Source organism: Hetaerina americana, unplaced genomic scaffold (genome assembly GCF_022747635.1).
Source record: "Hetaerina americana unplaced genomic scaffold, ioHetAmer1.1.p SCAF_2, whole genome shotgun sequence".
Classification (NCBI taxonomy): domain Eukaryota; kingdom Metazoa; phylum Arthropoda; class Insecta; order Odonata; family Calopterygidae; genus Hetaerina; species Hetaerina americana.
In genome coordinates, this window is record NW_027286763.1 from 36,742,634 (window position 1) to 36,764,694 (window position 22,061).

General features: G+C 38.1%; 1 protein-coding gene across 1 annotated transcript in view; it reads right to left on the reverse strand.

The window, feature by feature from the left end:
* The window catches only part of Hers (Histone gene-specific Epigenetic Repressor in late S phase), a 495,187-nt gene that overhangs the window by 404,131 nt on the left and 68,995 nt on the right, over nucleotides 1-22,061 (reverse strand). Inside the window, exon 2 of the mRNA XM_071585495.1 lies at nucleotides 20,730-20,771. The gene's annotated coding sequence lies outside the window, so the exon portion shown is untranslated. The remainder of the gene's footprint in view (nucleotides 1-20,729; nucleotides 20,772-22,061) is intronic.

The following is a 22,061-nucleotide window of genomic DNA, read 5'->3' on the forward strand; positions in this document are numbered from 1 at the left end:
AGTTTTATTTGCTAATGATACCCGTTTTTTGACAATTTCCCATTTTTCTTCTGTAACAGCCATCTTCTTGTCTTCACTTATACTACTTTTCTATACTGCCTACTGATAATCCTTCCTTTTCGTCACATATAATAATTCTGCATTTAATTTCATCGTTTGCCTTATCTGTATTATCCTCCTGAGTTATTACTTACTTAAATTTACTCTATCAACTTCATTATACTGTGATTCTGGAGTAAAACGACCCCGCAGGAGAGAAAAATCGATTTAATCTTCGGCGTTGAAAACGCTCGACCCTTCCGCCACTTTTCACTCCAGATTCACTTTCCGCAGAATACATCAAATCTCGATACAGCAGCTACGAAGCGCGAATACACTAATCATGTTTCCTAATTTGGCCAAGAATTTTCGCTGAAAAACGAAAACCATTTGGTAACAGAAAAAATGTACAAATTATAAGTGGACCAAAGGCTAAATAACTGAAAGGGAAAGAACAATATTTTTTTTCACCGCATAGCTTTTATTACAAAATTTACATTCCGTCACAGGATTCATCTACTTGACATTTACTTCACTAATTGTAAGGGAGGAAACTGATGTCGTGCTTTAATCAAATTCAGGTCCGTTTTGAGCTCCCGTTTACTTTTAATATTACAGGATTTCCCTCTATGTTTCTCTCTCACAAACTGCAAGTCATCGCTAAAACACCAACCTCTGATGACGTTGCTCATACGTTGTTCGACTTAAAAGCGCTGGAAAGTGTTTTTATCAATTTAAATTAAATGTGGGACATCACGTACAAGTACTTCTCCACGGGGCACAGAAGAAATAGTTAAATAGGATGTATATAAAAAGAACTATAACATTCCTTAAGTTTTACATTGCAAAACTCCTCTTATTAGATCTAAAACAAATAAATATGCGTAACTCGTAGGCAAGGCAGGAGGTAGCTGACCCGGGGTTCATATTCTCTAATCCAATAAAGCCACATTTAGAATTGGCATGATTGACATCTAGGAAAGGTCGGCAATCACTAATTAATTACACGTGAAGTTTGAAACAAAGATTCTTCGTTTATCGTCCGCCTCCTAAGGAGAGCAATAAATAAATTGAAAATGCTTACAATTTAAAACAATGCATTTATTTAAACGACCTAAGGAGTAAAAAATGCACGCACACATTCATACGATGCATATTTACACTATTTCCAGACGCCAACGGAGAGAATTCTAAGAAGACTTATTCACCAGCTCAGCAAAATACTGACACAAATCGCCCTGGTTGCGAAAATGGCAGAGAGTGGACATAAATGTTAACAGAATTACTAAAAAATCTATAAAATTATCCTATTTACGTAAACGTTATATTATTTGTTATAAATGTGACATCCGTAAAATTTTACTTTGGACATTATATCGTTAAACCGGATACTTGGCGACAAAATTAGAGAGAGACATTGTCGAACATTTTAATTCAGTGATTATATTATCTCGCAAACATTTCACCACCAAATTACACACAGAGGTACAACCAAAGATATTTAAACAAATCTCGTTTTTGCCGACGTCAAAATCTTTCTTTAATTAGTTGGTGCCCTAACATCCACTTCCAACAAGCCCTTCCGACAGATAGCGGTGTATAGGGAGCTGTACATTATCCATCAACAGGGCAGGGCGTACGTGGAATACACATGCCAGTGCCCCTCACAAATACTTAATGACGGATGTGGCCACCAATCTAAGGCCCAGACCATGGATAAAAAATGCTGAAGCGCAAGCAAGGTTTCGAAGTTGTTAAGGTTACGCTAGCGGAGAGGTCTACTCATGCCACGTATCAAAAAAAATTAAACAAGCAGTAAACTGGGCGAAAAGTAAAAACCTTCCCATACCTGCCCTCCTTTTTTTCCAAGTGCACATGCTGTTTGTTTGGTATCTTCAATTGTGGGACGAGAAACCATTGCCAACATGTTGGGTTTTCAAGTCCGAAAGCCCTGTTTGAATTTAAGGCGCTTTCGTATGTATATCTTTACATAAGTCTGATTGGTGGTGGAATTCACGATCCGTAAGTACGTGTGATTTACTGGCGTGAGGAGGAAACACTCCGCAGACTCCGATTGTGGACCTGAGCCCACCTGCATATTTTCGTTTTTTAAACCCTTTCCTTTCATCCATTTTTCTTTCATGTTTTTTTCTTGGTTATTCTCTAAATTGTCTTACTGTAAGGGGGGTTATTGCTCACGTACACTCGTGAAAGTATACTTACTAAAACAATGCCAGCGATGCTCCTTTCGCAAAGGCTCAAGCATTGAATTTGGGAAGGAATTCAGAATATGGGTTATAACAAGTGAAATATATATCCCCCTTTTTAGCCTTTAATTTTTCAAATCACAATTTCATTCCCAGATATTCACTATTACTTAAAAAAGGATTTTCACTATCAAGTAAAAATGTGTATTTACTATTAAGTGCCACTTGCAAATCATGCCCACTTTTGAAGAGCATTACTAATTTTCGCCATGAATAATTAACGTCACGGAAGAATAGCATCGAGAAATGTGATAGTTCAACTTTTATTTTCATCTCACTTGTCAAGGCATATCGAAAATTTCCAAGGAAACTGCGGGAGATACCGCAACAGTAACTAGTAACGGAGTCATTCGCTAATGTGCATTTTAATGCAACAATTTCTGAGTGTAAAAATCATTCGCCTTGACTGGGATTCGAACCCCTCATTATCCGGTCGAGTGCTTTAGCCAGTTAAGCTATCGAGGCGTCCTCTTAAACTCTGACCGAATATTGAGGAATCTGGGTTCGAATCCCAGTCAAGGCGAATGATTTTTACACTCTGAAATTGTTGTACATATCGAAAAATATGAATCCAAATATTGCTTCCTCTCCTAGAAGTCTCGATGGCGAAACAAAGACATCTGCGTGCTGTAAAATTATAGGAATGTAAGACATTATGGGTAAAAAAATGGGAAGAGTGAATTAGATACGGTTAACAGTTTCGATTGCCTTGTTATCACGATTAAACTCACTTAAACATTTTATTTGATGAATGACAGCATTTGTAAAATATTGAACTATTGGGAAATACCTGTCAATTGGATACCGTACGGCTTTTTTTTCCTAATATTCCATCACTTCGCTTGGAAAGACGTCCTTGAAATACTCCATACCAATGAATTCATAAGCCAATATAATCTTTACACCTAACATCTTCACCCTGTGAAATACTGTCCACCCTGAAGCTCAATCGAAGAGATTCGTACGATTTCCCATAATATTTTAATGGTGTACTTGCAGTTACTACAACCATATTCACGGAGGAATTTCATCTGCCACAACTTGCGGTCACTAAACGTAATAACGACTCCAGTAGACATGTCATGCACGAAATCATGTTGCTAGCAAAGAGACATTTGGTATGTCGGAGCCTATGACAAGCCACATCCAAATATAAGTATCGAATCCACATGAAAATCACTCCACATCAAACATAATCTCCGAATTTCACGGTCTATTTTCAAATATTTATGCCAATAAAATTATACTAAGAACAGCTGTGATTTACCAGAAGGAAAGGCTTTCTTAAGCAAGGAACGACCAGAGGAGCATTACATTTCCAAACCACGGGTTCGTCAAACTGGTGGGTAAAATACAGTCTGAAGGCTATATGTTTTGTTGGTGTAACGTTATAAAACAATTATTTTTCATATGTTCATACCATGCCTGAAATACTGTATATATTCATTCAATGAGTTTTCAAGGCATGGTGAGCCATTTAGTCGAGTGCCTGGAGATATGTCTACTTCTTAATGAAAATAATATTTTGCTTAATAAAATTATTCAAAACATCAGCCCACATTAATTTCTGATTAACACATCTCACACTCTTTTATATTTAAATACCAGTGTAAGTTGGCTTTCAGTTTAACGGCGCACAGGATTTGATGAATAATATACGTAATTTGACGACTATGACAGTCTACACGCCGATGAAGAAACGGGAATTTTCATCTTAAAGGACATATGAGTATTATTGCAATTTACATTTTAGATAAATAATTCAGTTCAATAAAATAGCATAAGCAAATTTCTCTAAATGACTAATTCTCCTAAATTGTAACCAAACGAAATGGCATACTCTTTTCGAAAATCGATATACAAGATAAAAATTGAAAATTAGGAGAAAATTATAAATAATAATCAATATAGAGCAGGATGCTATCATATAATCATAAGCTACCGATGAAAACAGGCACCATGGTATTTGGAAGAACACCATAGCAACACCAAATCGACACAAACCTTAGCCTTCCCGATCCCTCTTTTGTAGGAACGGCTCACGCAGCCTTCGATTTTACGGAATGTACCGCATCCATATTCAAAAAGGATTTGGAGGGTTGATTTCAACTATGAGGGCAATCAGTTTACATTAATGTGGAATTCCCAATGAAATAGTTCACCTAACCGGAAGTAGAACGTCACAGGTCACGCACGGTCATTGCGTGGGTTACCTCAACATTCATCCTACTCCTCGGTAATCGTGGACTTAAAAGGAACTAGGTTGCGTTTTCGACGGCAGAAAATATTTCCTTTCAATTAACGCCTGGTTTCGATTTTCCGTTAGTCTCATAGTGGGTCATGTGAAAATGAACAGTGCGGAACTCTCATGACCTCTGGGTATCCAAGGTCGAGTGTTCTGAAAATCAGTATTTAGAGCCGAATATTTTCAAATAGCCAACCAATCGAGTATTTTGACATCAATGTTGCGTATTTTCGTGAAACTATGCAAATGTCTGGAATTGAAACCAATAGATAATTAATAAAAAAAAACTAAATATTAAGCGTAGGTGAATCTAGATGCTATGAGTAAAAAATATTTCAGGACACGAATGTCAAAGATTTAGAAAAATAGATGAAAGTGATACAAATTAATGACTTCTTTCAAATTGGAACCAGATTCACTACAAATTACAACACTGGTAACGGCGGTGCCCTTAGGATTCAGAATTGATGAGAGAAGAAAAAAAAATTTCGCCTTTTTGCTTTCCATGACAAGACTCAGTAATTATGATGCCACTTATGCATACATTTTTACTGCTTCAGTAATGATATCACTGGCAAAAAATATCCAAAATGCATTTTAACGAATAAGTAATTAAAATGAGGAATGAGAAACGGTTATGGAAAAGTTTGAGGCATCTCTTGGCATGATGATTCATAGGAAATAATAAAAGTTCCTGCGACTATTGGGACTAATTTAAAAAAAATTGAAACTGGACAAAAATCTTAAAGTTATTCAAAGAAACCATAAAATACAACGAAACGTTAAATAAAAATATACAATGTATTTCCAGAATTCAAACAAAATTATTCTCAAAACTCAAACAGCATTTATACTCGATGTCCGGTAAAATCGTATAATAAATATTTAGAATGAAAATATTCTGTTTTGACAGTAGGGGCGTTTTATACCGAAGCCAACATTGAATTAGAAAAAGTAAACAAGAAATGTTTTATTTATCTATGCCATGGATTTCGGAAGGTCCAAACGCAAGAGAAAATCATCAACATCCAAAGAAAAAAATGTTCTAGTGACGGCAAAAATTTGTTGAGATAAGTTGTTATGCTGACGGAGAGATTAAAGTTTAGGTTTTTACATTAATAAATAGGTACACGAAAGAACTTTTGGGGCAAAATAAAACAGAAGCATGAAATTGCATTCAATAACCTAGGTTGAAAGGGATTCCTGGAATACGTCCAAAGAGTTATACCGCCAATCCTGAATGGAAAAAGCGGAAAAATATACGGCTTCATCTCAACGAAACTACCTTCATTACACAGTATAAATAATTCATTATAAAGGACGTTGGAGTAGACTCACATCTAAAGCTTTCAGAAATTCTTTTCGAACAAACATAGCATGAGTTAACTGACGAAAGATGTCCGAAATCAACAAAGAACTGTAAATATGAGAAAGTATCATACGTGATTATTAGAGAATTTGAATATCAACAAGCCAGACTACGCATTTTGGAAGACAGGTGATTGCGACACTTATGTAATAACTAGCTGAATACCCGGCTTTGCACGGGTTAGGGAGAAACAATAATATAAATATACTACATAAATAAAAACAACAAATTATAAAGTACAATAATACACTACTTCATACAAATTTAAGAATCTTTTTTATTTAACACCTGTTTATAAACTACATTTTTTGTTTCATATCCAGGAGAAAGAATGTATAAATTTTTAGGCCAACCTACTCTGGAGCAAGCAATATAAAGTTGCCCGTGGCTAAAACATGGCGATCTTAGATCAACACCACAAAACTTTAAAGACTGTCCCTGTGATTTATCAATGGTAATTGAAAAAGCTAGCCGGACTGGAAACTGTAATCTTTTAAAGTTGAAGGGAAGATCAGTTGGGATTAGAGGTATTCGTGGAATAAAAATTATTTCACCTTTTCCTTTTCCAGTTAAAATGATTGCCTGGATTATATTTTTCATTAATTTTGTCACACACAATCGTGTCCCATTGCAGAGTTTTGGTGGATCTAAATTTCGCAATAAAATGATTGGAGATCCTACTTTAAGTATAAGGCGATGTTGTGGCAATCCAGCTGGATCAAGTGAATTTAGGAATTCCGTTGGATAATTGACGGCTTCGTCAGCATCCACTACGGTATAAAGCGATTTATATTCAATCACGTCTCCTGGCAGCTTGGCTAGTATCTCCTTGTTCATTTCATTAACATCATCGTTCTTAGGAGCAAGAATGGCTCTTTCTCGCAACCATTCTAAATTTTTATAATTTTTATTAACGTTAGGATAGACTGCTTGTATCATATCGCGGACAGTTTTCACCGATACACATAAATCTGATGACAATTTTATCATGCCAGATGCTTCAATAACTAATCTATCTTCTCCAATCTCCAAAAGTTTATTTGCAAAATTTTGAGCATTCCCATCTCTTAAGAGGATTCGCATGTTTTGTTTAAGGCTAATTTCTTGGACATGATTCCATAGAACAGAATGTTTTAAACAGGCATAAATTTCATCGGCTGGAGTCGATTTTGGAATGACAGGCAGAGTTTGACGGAAGTCTCCACACAGGAGTACCAGAGCTCCTCCCATTAAACTGCAGTTTCCTCTAAGATCTTGAAGTGTTGCGTTGAGGGCCTCAAGAGATTTTTTATGAGCCATCGTACACTCATCCCATACTATCAATTTACATTCTATAAGAACTTGTGCCTGGCCGCTTGTTTTATTTATATGACATGTGGGATTTTCTTGTCGGGAAATATTAAGTGGCAACTTAAGGGCAGAGTTAGCTGTTCTTCCTCCTTCCATTAATGTCGCTGTAATACCTAAAGATGCAACGGCTAGAGCAATTTCTCCATGAACCCTGATTTCAGCGAGAACTAAATTAATTAAAAATGTTTTTCCCGTGCCACCAGCAGCATCAAGAAAAATGATACCTCCTTCTTGTTTATCTACTTGATCCATTATTGTTTCGTACGCGAATTTCTGATCTTCATTAAGAAGTGGCTTTTTATCCGCGATGTATGCTTCTAAGTCTAAGACATTGTAGCTAGTTTCACGTATATAATCTGGATAAAATACACCCTGTTGATCTTGTACAGGTGCAAAAAGACCGAGTTCCACTAAAGTCTTGTTAACCATGGTGATACACTTTTCTTCCAAAATAATCAAAGTTTTATTAAAAATGTCGGAGTTAAATGTAATATCCAATGTAGGATTTTCACTTCGAACTTTAGCCAGTATATCCTCACTCATTGATTCTTTATATTTTTCCCATAATGTTTTTGGGTTAGATGGATTATAGGAGGTTATTATGATGGCAAACAAAATTCGGATTTGTCCTGGAAGAGAAATCAAACTGGCCTCTCGCAATGAGTCATCCCAGTGTTGATCTCCTTTTAGCAACCCTAAATTCTGGCAAGCTTCTCTGAATGTCTCACATATTTCTCCGTTTACCGTTCTTAATTCTGCAAATGAGCGAGGTCCTCTAATGGTATGTAGAAGCATTCTTAAAAAATGACATTCGGCGTTGTTAGGATGGACTGTGTAGACTCGGCCCAATGCGTCACATGAATAAATATTATTCTCAGGATCAAAGTTGCCCATTTTTCTTCTACAAAAGACTTTCCTTGATGTATTCCACGTAAAATATATCTGCAATTCTGAATACAATAGTGTTCTTGCAAAAGTATCCTGCTGGCGTAGTTGGAAAAATGCTGTTTCTATGACAGCAAAAAAGTAAACAAATTACATACATACAAACAAACACTCTCCTTTATATATATAGATGAGGAATCACATTATCGGAACATCATGCTGAACGAATAAAATAAAGAGAAATACGCTGACGAAAGCAGAGGGTTTAGTAAGCACTCGTTATTCCTCCACACAGAACGGAAGCACAACAAAGCCCTCAAGAAAATGGTCCAGATTTTCCACAGTTACATAATTACTCTTGGTTTACTGATATCCCCTGACGTAGACGAATAATATTCCTAGTAGGATGTCGTAATTTAATCCATACCCATTTATATTTACACAACTCGCCGCAAGTCGCCGCAATCGGATGCGGTAATGAACGAACCTATCATGAGAAAGAAATGTTCTCCTCATTTTGTGTTACGTCCGTGAGCCGTTCAAATAAAAACGTATCTTTGAATCTACCATTTTCACAGTCTATTTTACAGTTAGAATCTATCTCTATAATGTTTTCTCTTCTACCTGCATTTCTGTAGTATTGCAGGACTTGTACTTGTATTATTACTAGGTCTCCAAAGTGTCATCGTGACAGGTCAAATCCAGAACTGAGTTTTCGACTTCTCGGGGGTTACCATTTTAATTTTTCTAGTAGCACTTAGTAGTCCAGAAAAATCTTTTTGTGATAAGCACGGATTTTCTCCGTGTTACCTATCACCATTTATAACCACCAATGATATCAATATTTTCTCGGTAGCTACAAACTTCATTAATAGAGATGAGTTGAATGACCTTATGAAGTGGCCTGTATACTTTTTGTACAACATTACACACAATAATGTTAGAATGAAAATTTTTAATATTGTTTTCTGAAATGCGAGGTATTTTAAAGGAATTCATGATTCATAAACTTCATTAAACGGATATTTCCAATCAACGTAAATAAATTCTTATTAGTAACCTCTCTTCTCCCTTGAGGCACCATGCACTTGACACCTGACGGTCACCGTTTATCAGGAGTCGGGTCTTTTCCTGTATTTGAATATTCTACCCATTGTCTCGTTCGTGAGAATGTCAATTTGTCCTTTCTTATGATACATACATTGACCTGTAAAGGTGATAAAGACGTGTCACCAACAACTTAAAATAAAGTGTGCACTGCTAAGTTTCAACACGAAATTTTACCATAGTTTAGTTTTGTCCGTAAAAATCGTCCCTCTAATAAGTATACTACTGGAGATGGCTCACAAAGAAATTTTAGCACGATGCAGAAATAACTCTTGGTCTCAGAAAACGACTCTGCAAGTAACAGCTCATACATATTTTGAATACATCCCATTGTGACTAGCAGTTTGAGAAAGGTCCACACATACACCACCGAGGAATTTAGGACAGCATCTTAAACTTACCGCGTCTTCAAACGTAGCCTCTCTGTCCACGAGAGATAAGATGGGGAGATCTTCAAGGATCCATTTTGCATGTAGCGGATAGCGTGCGAGAAGCCTAGTTATCGACATCATCACCTCCCGAGAACGAGGCGGTGCCCCTCCTCAGCCCTTTGGCCCGTAAGTGGGCCACACACACTGACACACCCTGGGATATATTTAACACACGAATACTGCTCCATTCTCAAGGAAATAGAATGTAGTGCGAAAAACTGATCCTGATCACCACCTTTGAAGTAACTCACGCGAGTGATTACAAAAAAAAGTTTTGGTAAAGTTAAAACACAGGCGACCTATTTGTACCATTATAACTTCCTGGTAGTTTCGGACTATTTTTCTCATACATAGCTTATTGCTAGTTCAGAAATTCTCAGGTTCTACGGCCGAGAAATCTCTGTGCGTCTACCAGAATATTTTGGTCTCAAAAGACCACTTGTTTGTTTTTCTGTATTCGTGCCCGAAATTTTAGAGAGATTCTGGACTGATGATCGGTAATTGGAAAAACAAGGAACTAACTGTATCGTTTAAAGACTTAATACTCGCCCTAGTCACGTAAATGGCATGAATGAGAGGCCGGAGAAGAGGATGGACATTGCGTTAATTCGCCCAAAAGAAAATTAATCATTTTCGCTAACATTAAGCATGCAAATGCGGTTGAATTAATCACAAAGATTTCCTAGTACGTAGTCCGTAAGTCTACAGATCGAGGCATCACAAAACGCTCTCTGAGAAGCCGCAGGTGGCACAGGGGACGGAACTCGCCCCGAGAACCTTATCGTGTGAATTTCACACGAGACCCATAATTAGTACCAGGTGAGCTCTCCCGCCCAAACTGACCATCAGGCCGAAGACATTGATTTGATAAGGTAAACCTACATTCCAGCGGTAGTGAACAGTGCTTATGATTCACCCTGATTTTCGGGTCGCCATTCGGACACTAATGGTACGGTAATGAAATGCAAGTGAGAATTTAGTATTAGAGCAACGTTATGCCACCGTCCATCAAAAACCTGCCCTAACCCGGTAGAATAGGATTTGGATACTTGTAAGGAAAGTTTATGGATGGATTTGCAACTGTGGATCAATAACCCTCATGCTATTGAACACTCTGCACGCCATTAATATCAATCGTCTAATTTTAGGATAACAAACCATAGGCACATATCCTCACCTTTACCAAAACAAAGAATGTATATGAAAATTATGTTTACCTATAATTATTATCCAATATCAACCCCAAAAACTGGAGAAAAACCAACTATATAGCATTAATGTATGAACCACATCTCAAGGGATATAAATAATTAATATGGAATGATTAAAAAGAACCATTACTCATTATCCTTGACATTCTCTGTGAACCCCAAGTCACTTCATGCCTTACAAATCAGCTTGACTGCTATGCATGTTAAAACAGATATATACGATTAGCCGTTATGGTCATAGAATAAACCATACTTCATTTTACCGTATCTTATACAGCCGAAGGCAAGTAAGGTAGATGATATTTAAATCCAATCAGCGAGACAGCGAACATAAAAATACCAAAAAACAAATCCGACAGAAAAAGTTATGGGAATTTTAACTCACTATCGAGGGGCATTGTATATCATAATCATTTTAAACCTGTCATCGGAGCAATAACTCCATCTAATATATAAATTTGATCAGTATTCACAATGGAAATGGAAGCATAAGTATCCAGCCGAGTCGGGGGAAAAAAAACAATAAACTGAGCGATACACATCACCCTCGTACCCTCGTCCACGCCGTGAGCCATAAATATGTGTCGACGACGACGTATATCGACGTATAATTAAAATGCTAAACGAGTAGCGTCCGATGTGGGTCATGTGCCACCTGTTGATTCTTTCGCTTATTATAACGGATTTTGACTAGGTTTTTGAGTCTGCCAACTCTTAATTGCATTGTTCTCCCTCAATTAAAGTTTTCTAATAATGATCGTTCATTATTAACCGTGTAAGTATAGTATTCTTGATACTCATCAACGAGCGTATAAAAATTATGCCTTATGTTTACATTAACCGTATTACATAAATGGATCACCCTTTTTAAGATATAATTGCTCTTATTAAGTTCTGAATGTGTGCCTTTCCCTAAAAATGTTTCGGAACGGTTGAAATTATTTTAATTTTTTTGGTTCTCGGTAAAAATATATTTGATTGCATATTTAAAAACGTCGTGCTCCTTAGACTATACTCACTGCTCACCCATTACCTAAATATTTCAGTTAAATTCGTCAGGTAAATAGAGAAGGCATTGTGCTTGAATCTGCTCTTCTCGTAGCCGAAGAATTATTGAGGTAAAGGTTAATTCACCAATATAATCTAGATGGAAACTATAACTCAGGGTTGGGTATGGCACAGTCTGAAGATGACTTCTATCAGAGTAATTTTCCTATTCAATGAAACGAATTCTCGATGTGCCATAACATAAGACCCTATGTTCTAAGGAATTGCTTATAACACAAACAGAGTAATAGCAAAGAAGCACCGTTACCGTGAAAAAGTGGTCGAGATCTCACCAAAGAAAAATTTTACGCCTGCAACTGGCTATTAAGAGATGCCAAAGAAGATTTTTCAATCCATATCGTTATTGTTATCCTACTATGTGCCCATCAGAGGGATAATGAATATGAAATAGGTGTCTATTGAACCCTGCATTTCATTAAAAATATAATATTATTAGACATATATATATGAACATCGTTATAAGAAAGAAATTTTCTCGAGGCGCAAGATTTTTGTTATAATATTAATTTTTCGTCTCAAAGTGACCTCACATGAGTATAACTTTGCTATATCGTTTTATTACCCAAAAATATTTTTATAGTGACAAATACTGTCCTTTGATTTTGAATACGCGTATTGCAGGATTTATTTATTGATTTGTTTACACATTAAATGAGTTCCCGCTCATTTCAACGCATTTTCATAAGATTCATAGTCTGTAAAGATCAAGTACATACATACTAAATATTGAAATGGAAATTAAATGTCTTCAATGATATATAAAAATCATAGAAATAGTATTTAACGTAATAACTGTAGAAGTACTACGTAACACTTACTGCCTACTCAAACTATCATACAAACAATATCTAACTACAAATCCTTATGACTTAGGCTATACGACGATCAGAAAAGAAAATACTTTGTTTTTCGTAAGAGGAAGAACAAAGTATTTTCTTTTCCGATATATATTGCTTCCACAGAATGACCCCTCAAATCATTCTATACGACGATGAAGTTTTCATGGTACCTCCTGGTGGTTCTTAATGCAAATCCTATGAATATTAGTGGCAGAGCCAAAATGAACCATTTTTCTTTGTAAGTAATCATAACCACTAATAACCGATATAAATACATGATTAAGATATATACATATATCATTATTATTTATATATAACACTAATATTCATAAAATGTATAAACACTGTGAATTTACGTATATCAATACATGAATCGTATTATTTGTGGTTATTATTACTTTCAGAAAAATGGTTTCTTTCGGCTGGTTTAATATATACATATTAAATATATATAATATATATTATATATAATATATATTATATATAATATATATTATATATAATATATATTATATAATATATAAATATATTATATAATATATATTGAAATATACATATATATATTTTATATATATATATATATATATATATATATATATATATATATAATGAAAAGTCAAACATTTGACTTTTATAATTAAATATGACAATGCGTCCGAAAACTCTTGATGCAAAAACAGTAATCCAGTATATGCTCTGGAAAAAGTATCACCAGACCTGACTTAGAGGAGACATAAAAGGTGTTATCTTCACAGTTCCGAAAAAAATTACAGCGTCGAAGAAATCAGTGGTATACTACCTTGATCAAAAATTTCCCGGAATTTATTCAGAAAATTAAAAATACAAGTTTATTCATCTAAATCTATATTGTCCCCTTCAAAGTAATCCCCATCGACTGCAACACACTTATGCCAGCGCTTGATCCAATCCTCGAAACATTTTTTATACTCGGTTTTCGGTATGTCCATCAGTGCTTCCTGCGATTTTTCCATTACTTCCTCTCGGCTGCTAAAACGCGTTCCCCGTAATGGTTTTTTAACTCGATTGAACAGAAAGAAGTCACAGGGAGCCAAATCAGGTGAATTCGGTGGCTGTTGGATGGTATTTGTTGCATTTTTCGTCAAAAAATTACGAATAATGATAGCACTGTGCGACGGTGCGTTATCATGGTGCAAAATCCACGAGTTTTCTGCCCACATTTCTGGTCTCTTTCGGCGAATTGCTTCACGCAAACGTCTCATAACGCCCAAATAATACTCTTTGTTTACTGTCTGGCCTTCTGGCAAAAATTCATGATGCACTACACCGTTGTAATCCATGAAAACCGTCAGCATTGCCTTCTTTTTTGACTGAAAACGACGTGGTTTTTTTGGTCTCGGCTCATTTGGTGAACGCCATTCACTTGCCTGATGTCTGGATTGCGTGTCGTACTCATAAACCCACGTCTCGTCTCCAGTAATGATCCTTTTGATGAATGTGGGACCGGATTCAGACTCGCAAATCATGTCTTTTGCGACGTCAACACGGTCTCATCTTTGCATGAAATTGAGGTCTTTTGGCACCAACTTTGCTGCTACACGACGGAAACCCAAATCATTAACCACAATGACTTGGGCGGATCCATAGGCAATGTTCAAGTCCTCCGCTATTTCTCTGATGGTTAATTTGCGGTTATTGACCAACATTTCTTTTACTTTATCAATTTTTTCACCGACTTTCGATGTCGATGGTCTGCCACTGCGTTCATCTTCTTCGATTGACTCACGACCACTTCTGAACCGCTCGTGCCACTGGTAAACGACCGTTTTTTTTTAGAGAATCGTTGCCGAAACACTTTTCCAACATTTCCAACGTCCGTGCGCCACTAAATCCGTTTTTTACGCAAAATTTAATACAAGTTCGTTGTTGCAAATTTAAATCCATTTCTGCAATTGTAAAAAATCGCCAACACACACAGAGATAGATGTACTCTTGGCTACGTAACTTTTGCAAATGTCAAGTTATGACACTAAGATTTAAAGGGAATATCAACAACAGATGTACCAATTTAACAAAAAAAACAGAACTCAAATCGGAACGATGGGAGCGCCACACGGTGGTTATTCCGGGAACTTTTTGATCAAGGTAATATGTTCATGACAAAAAACAATCTTTACCATGAAATCTTCCGATTTGAAGACGACTGGATGGCATTCGTGTTGCTCGGCTTAGGGTAAAATTTGCAGACGACACAGACTAAAAAATAATCGTTCGTAAATTTTCACTAAAATGCTTTACTTACTACATATTTTGATGTCTTAACATCACCACCAGATACGCTCAGTGCCAGATTATGACGCTAAGACGTAGAAACGCAGAGGAAATGAACCTTTACAGTGGAAAGAACGGAGTAGTGTTAATTTTATCATCACGAAGAAAAATGAAAAATACGTTAGTTGGTATAACAAAACAGATTTATGATTTCCAGTCCCTTATAATTTCGTACTGTTTTGTAATCTAATTAATGACGAAATGGAGGAAATTTTGGATTGAATTTCTTTTGATGAGTGTTTAAATTTAATGTGGGTTGTTCATTTTATATACCACTCGCATCAACTGAAGAATAAGCACAGAAAAGGAGATGCCGAATTGAGATGCTAAATTTGGTGGTTATGGTGAATTCTCAAGAGTTTTTCCAATCCAATTATTTTCCAAGGCCGCTCTGTTGTGCGTGGGGAAAGTTTTCATCGTCGACACGCGATTTTTATCTCCCATTTTGGCAGAGACTTTCTAACCACCATTGACATTTACATCATAGTGCCGAAATATCAGTGTGTATATTAAAAAGCGAAAGGTGGATAAAAATGTGAACATAATGATATACTATATGCACACAATTTCAGAGTCCAATCGCCTTGACCGGAATTCGAGCCCGGATCCCTCGATGTCCGGCCGAGTGCCTCAGCCAGTTAAGCTATCGAGGCGTCCTCTCACACCCCGAGATTTTAGGGGATTTAAATGAACAAGATGCTTGGACAAAATATCGTACATACAATGTCACAGGCATTCGTAGTCGTGCGCGCCACAGTCTTCGAGGTTAGATCAAACTTTAAACACTTGCATTGTAATGCACATTTAGCGGACGATTCCATTAAAAGTTACTGTCGCGGCATCTCCCACAGCTTCTTGAAATAACGATACATTATGATAGTATAGTATGATAAGCGATTTCTTTATAATTTCGCGTTAATAAAAAACACTGGTGTATCATAATTATGAAATATTAACATGCTATTGCACTAAGCCCAATCACAGAAATTAGATGTGACCAAACCAAACTTTGGATATCCCATTAGTTTATGAGAACGGGTTCTGTGAGCACAGATCAGACCAAAGCTATTTTCAAAATGCATATAATAGCGATTTAACGATTGATATTTAAGGAAGAACAATCTACCTCTAGAAAAGGTCATTCTCAGGGCAAGAAAAGAGATTCTTTTATGCAGAGCCACATATCAGCCATATTTTTGAGCATTTGAAGGACAGAAAATATTTTGAATCTGATTTTCACGCCGGGTAATAGAGTAATGGCTATTATTTCATCAACTTCCGTTTACAAATGGCGAGGCTGCTAAGCTATTTTATTTGCTGCCGAGCATAAAATAAAATCATTATTTTGCTTGAAATAAAATCTTATTATCTTTCAACTACTATCACAACCAATATTTCAATACGTAACAAATACTATTAAGGAGTAACTTGCAATGAATAAGATGACTTTCATGACAAATTTAGTGAACATATCCTTAAAATTGCTTGAAAATTGGTTTCACAAAAGAATTACGAAGAGATGGGTGGAGAACAAGTGGTTAATTAACAAGTCCTTCCGAGCCCAGAAATAAGATAGAATCTACAGAACAGAGACAGCATGAATTAAGAAAACGAATTGGACACCGGAAGCGAAATAGTTGGCTGAAGATCATAATGTACGAAAAAATAGATGTTATAGGACGTGGAAGACTGAAAGGCCAAGAATGAATCATGAGAAATCAAGGGCTGTTGAGAAATGAACATGCCGCGGAACAGTCTAGGTTGAAAGGCTTCCATAAACCACTCGAGCAATAAATACCCTACCTCAGTGCCGAAATTAAGTTCTCCGGGGTTTTTCCATTATAGAACATGACTCATACAGAATGAAAAGCTGGAATGTGACCGCACAACTGGTCACAGTGATAATGGATAGCTTCCACTAAGTGAGGCCGGCATCGATTTGCTGTATAAACAAAATGCCACTGGGTGTGTGAAAGCGTTCACGCACTGACTTGATGGTCTCTGACTCGTCCCCGAAGGAAAGCCCTCGACTACCTCCCAGGGGAACTGCGCCGCCCCTCACCGGTTTACAGGAGGAGCCCCGAAATCCGGATCCCACAATGCACCCGACAAAGGCTTTCCCACGCCCTCCGCTAAGCTCCCACCCCAATGTGCCGTTGCAGGTGTTTGTCGGGGGCGCTAACTACCGAGGATTCCACTCCGGGACGGTGAAAGGAACGGGGGAGGGAGGACCGGGAAGTGGAGGGGAGGCTGCGCCGATGGAGGGGGGAGTAGTAGAACGGTGGATCCGTCCCGACTGCATGCTGCAAATCCACTCCCTTTGCCGGGAAGGGGGTAGTGAACTGGGGGGACGGGCGGATGGAGGTGTGATGCGAAGATTGTTTACACGAGCGCCGGCAGCAGCCACTTTTGGAGGATCGCATCGACTCCCAAACAGAGAGAAAGGGCGAACCTCGGCCTCTCGTTCGGCAGCAAGTGGCTTCCACCCCCACACAAAACTAGCCCCCACTCCTCCATCCCCCGTCCCCCGCCCAACACCACAATTCTCTCTTTATGCCTCTTACCCAAAAACCCCCCAAATCGTTTGCAGCTCCACCTCCGCCCTCCCCTTTCCTTCGCCGAGGCGCGTGCGTGCGGCCCGCCAGCCGCGGGGCGCACCTCGGCGTGCGCGCTCTGCAGATGGCGCGGTGGTCGCACCCCAATGTTATTGATTCCTCCTCGCCACACCAGTGCCTATCCCCTCTCCCTACCCTACCGTCCCCCTCCCGACTCTCCCCCATCCCACTCCCCCCCCTCAACGCGGGAAGCCCCCTCCCACGCTAAATGCCTCCCCACACCACCAACACCTACACCCCCATCCCCTCCTTTGGCCCCCCTACCTTATGCTACGTCCACCAATCAGGACGCGACATACCAGCGGGAAAACGTATCGACTTTTCTCGCGTCCGTTGACCTTTTGTTTGGGTCGAACCGTCTGCTCTGAAGAAATGGACGGACAGACGGACGGACGGAAGATCTCTTTCCTTGCTCTCTTCCCTGCCTACCACCGCATTTCCATTCCCATCTCCCTACCCTCCGCACCGCCCCTCTCGCGCTGCCCCCTCATTCTGATATATAGGCCTACATCCACCCCTCCCGCTCTCCCTCACTCTCCATGCCGCCTAAATCCGCCCCTCTTCTCACCTCCCCGTGCTCCGCCCCCCACACCCTCTGAAGACCCCTTTTCCCCTAATTGAGTCGAGAGGGAGAGAGGCAGCGGCGCGTGGGAGATTGTCGTCGCCGAGGAGTCGCGGCGATTACTCTTTCCTCCTCGGGGCGAAAGACGTCCTCCGGCGGTGGCGGAGACTGCGATGAAATGACGAGCGCTGCTTCTGCTGCTCGGTGTCTTGAAGAAATCCGATTTTTCACTGCTGGGGAGTTTCCCTGGCTTTCTGGGCTATGCACTCCCCTTTCACGGTATTTATTGGACGGTATTTTCCATTTCTCCGTTTCGACATCCTTATTTGCAAGTGAATCTGGGCGAACCACATGCAAATGCCGATAAACAAAAACATCGGTTATGGTAAATAGCGAAGGAATAATAAATAAATAACTGGGCAATCGAAAGCTACGAGAAGAGAAATAGTACAGAGATTTTTGAAGCCCAATTGTATGAAAGGAAAGAGCAAGGACGTAGTAAATATTATACTGAAATCCAAAACGAAATTCTAGAAAGAGGAAAATCTCTCAAGCAAAAAAGATAAGCCTCGAAATTATAAAATACTTTGTAATAATTTCTTTCCATCTTCAATGTACACTTCTCCATGGATAAGAGGAATGGACTGCAGCAGATTCAGAGAAGGTAGCCTGCAAAGGAAATTTGGTTCACCAGGATAATATTTGATAGATCCAAATAATATCGCGAGACTACTCGAGACTCGCTATGAAGAGCGAATGGAGACAGAAGCCGATGGAAAACAATGAAAAAGCGAAATGATGGCGAATAATTTGAACCACGGTAGCTTGCAAAAGCCTATTGCGGAAAACAACTTTATCAAAGTAAGTCCATATTTTGACCTAATATTAATAAAAAACAAGTAAAAGTAATACAAACGAGAGAGAGAAAAGAGCCGTAATGAGAGTTCGAGAGCGGCGTCAAAAAATTCTTGGCCTTGTGACTGTTGATACGATATATGCATACGTATAAATTACCGTTGGCTAAGGTCTGGTATCCATCTGTTTGGCTGTAGGCGGCAAATCTCTAGAACCAAAAGATATGGCGTTGAGGGGCAAAATTGTATGGGTAAGTTTGAGTCTTCTGTTTTTCCCCAGCAAGTACATACGTACGCATAATTTCAAAATTATCTGGATCGGGAAGTATTAGTGTGTTTGGTAATTTCACCTGTATATTTGGTAGAGTGAGAAATATTTTAGAAAAAAAATGTGATATTTCAAGGCAATACCAGGCGAAACTCATTCTTTATTGACAGAAATCCCGATTTGTTCTATGGAATCTTCACATTCCAGTTTGATCTAGCGGACTAATTGCATGTCATATTTCAGATGCAAAGCTCACCGGGTGGCGCCAAAGAGTGACGTGACAGACGAATAGACGGCTGGGCGTCAGCGAAATATTATTACCTAAGGATGATTGATATAATGGCATTTCGTACTGTATTTAAAATGTGAAAAGACAATTTGGCGACGATGAAAAACCACCTCAAACATAAAGTTGCTGTTAAGATCAGGTAGAAAGAATCGACATTAACGAACTAGGTGGATTGGCATAATAGTAACTACCTATTGGTTAATTAACTAAGAAATTAGTATTTCAGCGATCGGTGTATCATAACCATTATTAACGAACACAAAAAAATAATTTCATGAAGTCAAAAAGCAAACAGGTTAGCTATTAAGATATCCACGGCTAAAGATATGTGCGAAATTCATCATTATTAAGATAAATATTGAATTACGAAGTAAACTTATGTTTCCCCAAAGAAAAGTTCGAAACCAACATTTATAATAGCGGTCAAATAAAAAACAATTTGATTTTCATCACACGATGGCCAGTAAAAATAAACCTTCAGGAAGAGGTCACCTCTTTAGCCAATAAAACTTGGAGGAAGATCAAAGATAGGACAGGAGGAATTTGAAAGGAGATAATTAATTAAAACTTAAAAAGGGGTAGAATCCCTCTCGCGAAGGGAGGTGAAACGGAGGCAAATATGTTAACTTTCCATTATATTTGGGTATTTTTACGATGGGTACTGTTCAACGTACGGGTCCTGGGGAAATTATTTCGTTACCTGCAATTACATTTAAATACGACACAATGACCCTTCTACCGATATCTTCGGCAACGATATTCATATGATATTTATAGATTCAGAACTTAGGGAACCTTTGACGAATTTCATGTAAACAGAGCAGCGACTGGATAAACACGTAGCGCTACTGAATCGTAGACGACAAAATTTGAAATTAACGGGCGATGTGAAGGTTTGAGGAGGGCACTTGATTACGAATACAGTGGTGAGAGCATTATTTGGAATGCTTCATCCGCAAATTACCAGTTGATTTAATCCATCTAATTAGAGAGCAACTAAGATTTAATTCATCTACGTACCTACCTTTTTCAGAAATGCATGACTTGATCAGATACGTGGAACTGTAAAAGAAGACGACCGACATTTAAATTCAGAATCCACTTGGTGAGAGTATATACATAAATATAGATATATATGTACGTCTTTAAGTATATATATATATACATATATATGTATGTATACATGTATATGTATGTGTATATATATATATATATATGTATATGTATATATATATATATATAGGAAAAACACGAACAAGAAGTACATAAGATTTCCTTGTGGAGAGGCTTGTCAAGCCATGAGTTTCCGCAAACTATATTACCCACCACTCAAAGTTGGAAGCTGTTTCCGAACCTCCGTACACGTTTTCATAATAAATAATCAAATGAAATGGTTTCTAATCATATTAACGTTCCCGCTTCTGCCTGACATGAAATTCGCTCGAGGCGGCATCCATAAAGGACGTCACGTTGGTCTGGGACCTCTTCAATCCCCTCTCCATCATTATTGCACTCCACATTTCTAGGACCTACTCTATCTAAAATTTCGTTACCTTACTGCCATGCGATCTTCTAGCCTAATAATTTTGAAGGAAATCCTTGACCAAGCGCGATTGCTGAAATTCGTGCTTCTGCATGCTCGCAGAAAATTGGTTCACGGTAAAAAAATTCTCGACAAAAAAGATGCACGGTACGGGAAGAGGAACAAAAACTGAAATCTCTTTCCCCGCAATTTCACGCTGATCGTTTGTCATAAAATAAAAATCATCAGTGGCATGGTCTGCTAAGAGGATTGGAGAGTACCGGTAATTTATTTGTTTAGGCGATTGCACCGAGATGTCACATGGAGTCAAAAACCTCTCTTTCCTCTCGTTGCTGAGTGTCACGGTGGGCCAAACACGCTATCCGCACAAAACTCTCGACAACATGTATGTAATACGTCTCACTGTCAATGGAAATCGTACTGAAGTTCCAAAATTTCCCTGAATAGAATATATGGCTGGAAACTGACGTTGATAAAGGTATAAGCATTTAACTATCTCGTGTTTCACACTTATTTAAAATTAAACAAAACCGACTGTGGGACGAAAGAACCCAACCCAGCGTCACGCTCACTGCCGCTGTCTAAATTTAACACCACAAGGCTCTTATATTCTATACCTTCCATGTTTCCGCACAGGTTAAGTAAATATCGGAGAGAATGTTGAAACATTGGCAGAGGGCAGGATCCTTTCTATTCTTTATCTTAACACCATAAACACAAGAACGCATATTGAGGGGTAGACGAAATTTTAAACCTTTCCTCTTGGGCATCCAATGTTAAATTCGCTTCACTTGTTTCCCTGGTCCAAT